The sequence below is a fragment of the Papaver somniferum genome, chromosome 3 (assembly GCF_003573695.1).
Source record: "Papaver somniferum cultivar HN1 chromosome 3, ASM357369v1, whole genome shotgun sequence".
NCBI lineage: Eukaryota > Viridiplantae > Streptophyta > Magnoliopsida > Ranunculales > Papaveraceae > Papaver > Papaver somniferum.
In genome coordinates this window covers 91,186,331-91,190,607 of record NC_039360.1, presented here as the reverse complement: position 1 = coordinate 91,190,607, position 4,277 = coordinate 91,186,331, and positions in this window count along the sequence as shown.

Sequence of the window (4,277 nt, the reverse complement as noted above, 5' to 3'; positions counted from 1 at the left end):
AAAATGGATCAAAAAATTAAAAAACTTAATATCTTCACAAATACATACCAAATTTTTGTAAACTTTATATATTTGAAAATCTCTTCGAATTATCTATGTAACAAGTACAAATAAGAGTATTAATTTTTTATTTTATGCAAAAGATTTCATTATTATCAAATTTAGTGTTGTTAAAAGAATCAAGTTCAGGCATGTAGTTTTTATAAAAAATTTAGACGGAAAACAAACTAATTATGATGAAAAACAGGCTCTGATTTAATTACCATAAAATTGAGAAATCGAATTGCGGACCGGGGAAGTATGCTTGATTCTATTTGAAGACGTCGCAGTGAAGCATCAGGACCAAAACTATAATTCACACCAAGAACCACCAGTAGCAAATCTTCATACAAGCTCATTAAATCTTCAAAGAAAAACTCCATTAATCATCCCAAATTTATACCAATTGATGCTGGTACAGACGCATAAATATTTGATGAAGAAGAATCGGACTTTTAAGAGAGCGGATCTCATAATAAATTACAAACAATCATCACCCAATTCCTATTTTAGAAGCAACAAAAATTTGATGAAGAAGAATCAGCAGCAGAGAAGATGAATTAAAGGATCTTAAGGTTGAAACAACGGAAGTGAATGATCAATACCCTGAGAATTAGAAGAACTCTCAGCATGATACCATGATAGATTTTGGATGTCTACATTTCTGCTAAACGCTTTTAATCATTGATTTTGATAAAAAAAAATACGTTCTTATATATGTAGAGTTACAACCTTTACATATGACTCAATTTGACTTACTCAACTAGTCTGGCATTTCTGTCTGCCCCTGCTACGTGCTAGATAAAATCAGGTGGTTTATTCCCGTGAGTGGTATGAGTTTGTATGATTTTTAGAGATTTGTATAACCTGAGTTCACATGTATATTTCATTTTTATTGTGTAGAGTCGACCTTAAAATAAAGAAGATTTGACGATTCTGCGTTGATTTTCTTCATAAATGAAGAACTCCAATAACATGAAGAACAATCGATTGTTTTGTAAATGTTATATCGTCTGGTTGTTCTTGAACCTAGAAAATTTCCAAAACTAATTATAATTTGACACTGATTGATCAGGAAAAAATTAGCCATTAACAAAAGTAGTTGGATATGGATTTTCAAAGTTACCTTTTTTTGGTTTTTCTTATTAGCTTCAAATAATCTTTGTAAGCCTCCATCTAGCTAGATTTTTATTGCTAAGATGACGTTGATAGAATCACATTCAAGCCATATTTTTCTCGTAGATTTTTTAGATATTCCTTTTTGTTTTTTTATAAATAAATATATAAATAGAGACTAATCCCGAACTTACACGGGAAAGAAAACCAGAAGATGCATGACTTGACCATAAGCAGGACCAAAAATCGTAAGAATCTCGTAACCAGAACCCATTACTAGTGGTTGGGACATCGAACAGTAGCAGTAACGATAATATATCCCATACATACGGGTGAGTGGTCCACAAGTTGGTACAAGTTTTTTCTAATCAATCCAACAAAAATATTCATCAAATCACAAACAACAATCCAAACAATCAAAGTTATAATAAAGGAGTTAACAGAACAAGATCTTGTGTTTCTTTAGAGTCTTGAAATTGCCGGAGAAACTTTCCGTGAAAGTTATTATAGTTACACATCATCATTATTTCATCACCAACATTACATACTATACTAAAGAGAAAACTAAAAAAATCATCAAATCTATCATTAAACCCCTAAAACTAGAACTGGCAAAATAAAAACATAAACTGGGAACATAAGCTAAAGGACCACAATTGCAAACAGGAAACAAATTGCTCAAATTTGGTGGAGCTAAGAAAGTTGTTGATGCTTGGACTTGTTTGTAGATCCGTACTGAAGATGATAATAAGCTCTGATCTCTTTTTGACGAAAGATTGCAAACCCTACCTACACTAAAAACCACAACTCCGTAAAATCAGTTCATAAAACGCAATAATAACTCAAAAATTAAACATATTTCAAAAGTTCAAAATAGATTAAAAGAAGCAAACTAAAGAGAACAAAGTGGAAAAAGCTCCAAGTTGATACGAGTTGATCTGAGCAAATGGACGCTCAAGCTATAAGGGTTCTCGTGGAGATTTTTTAAGAGGAGGGAGCAAAATGCGGTAGAAATGGGTAATGTGCAGCACAATTATATGTTCCGTGTAATGTGTAATATAAAGACATATCACTAGAAATAAGTTTTGTTCTTTTGACAAATAAGCTACAAACGATAATCTATGGTGACAAATCTTCTATTTCCCGAATTTATTGCAAAATAATATAAATCCAACATTAGGAAGATAAGTATTATCCATTTATACAAAGTGTCGCCTCTGATCAAAGAAATTATCTTATTGGATGGTCTTACTTAGGGTTGTACAAGAACCGAGACGGTTCGACAAACCGACCCGAAACTGGTCATATTTATAATGAGCCGAACTGAGCCGCTCATCCAACGGTCGATGACATTTTATATGTCTACAAGCATATGATGTTCTTGGTTAACATATTAAATTTCAAAAACGATCGAACCGATGTGAAACAGGCTAGTTGTAGACAATGATAAGAATCGTAATCTAAAGCTAGCCGTGCATTTAACTTATACATAAAACATTAACCTAAACCCTAAAAGTGTAGCATCCTGCATCTTCTTCTCTTTCTCTTTTTTTTTTCTCCAAATTTATACTACACATCCACCTTCTCCATCACTAGAGTAACACCTTTTTTTTTCCTTTCCAACTTCCTATTCATAATATGGCCATGAACAATCATCGTATGAGTTTTATTAATCATAGTACTGATTTTTCATTTTAATTTGATTTAATGGTTTGATTTTCCAGAAAATTAGAGAAAAATTAGTTTTGTTTAATGCAGGTGGAGATGGTAATGTTAATTCGAAGAGTTTAAGAAGATGATGACTAATGACATGGTGTGAGTCAATAAATAACATGACTGAGATTTGAGGAGTTACCGATAAAGGAGGACTGAGTGTTCTATCTTTGAAATTTTAGTTTTTGGTTGCTTAATTACTACCAAAAAAAAGTTTAGCTCTGATTATATTTTTGGATTATAGTTTTTATTTTTATTTTTTCTTTAGTTTGTAAACATATTATAGACATAATAGTCGAAACCAAGAGAGAATCTGTATTATTAGGGTTTCATGATGTCTCAATCGACGAGTAACACCAAAAGAAGTGGGTTCATGGTTTCCTGTCTGCATAAATCAGATAGTTGATAAGTTAATTGTAACTCCGGTTAGTGATTTTATGTTTCTTTCTTTTTAATTTACTTTTTCTACTACGGAACATGGTAAACCGGATTAAAAATTAGAACCAATCGAACCATTTTCGGATCGATTTTATACTGAACCAGCTACAGTTTTAAATTAAAAACCGCATATACAGACTCGGTCAACTAAAAAAATAAATAATTGCATAAAAAAAAGACTCGGTCAACGGATTTGCCTGAAAACCGGACAAATCGGTCATTGTGTATCCCTAGTCTTAATCACTCATATAAGTCTGGAACCGATACTTTTAGTGGAAAAAAAGAATCGAGTAAACTTTTAACTCTAATCTCCTAGGTGAGTCCATGAAAATGCTGCTCCAGCTAAAACATACTGATTTTAATGTTCGACCGGATTGTTAAACCAACAACAAAATTCCATCAAAACGTAAAAACAAAAGAACAGAGGATTCAAGAACAAACTAGCCGTTGGACACAAGAAGTTCCCTCCGCCAAACCCCTAGGAATTACCAAAACTCCCGGGACCGGAACCTCACTCCTGACCTCAGGTCTTGTTTCGGACCCAGTCACCCAAATAACATTTTTGGTTTTGAATCGGTGGAGTGGTGGCGCCAAGCGGAAACCCAATCGCCGTGTACAAAAACCGACCAGATCTGCACGCGTTGGACTAAAATGGAGTGAGCCGAGAAGCGCACATGTATGGGCGAAATTAATGACAGGAATGGGAGCCACAGCCGTCCATCACGTGTGTGTTTATCAGTCAATCCATCTTCAAGTTCTGTCTGATGTTACAATATCTAATGCTTGCCGTCTTCCACGACTATTCAGTCAATAAAGAAGGCAGATGTTAGGAACATTCTGACCCCTTGTGTTTTTTATTTTTTTTCCTGGAGCGGAAAAGGTTGTGTTTTTCTTTTCTTTTCTTTTTTATCTTTGAGAAAATAAGGGCGTCGACTCCAGGTTTCCCTGTATCATTCCACATACAAATTAGC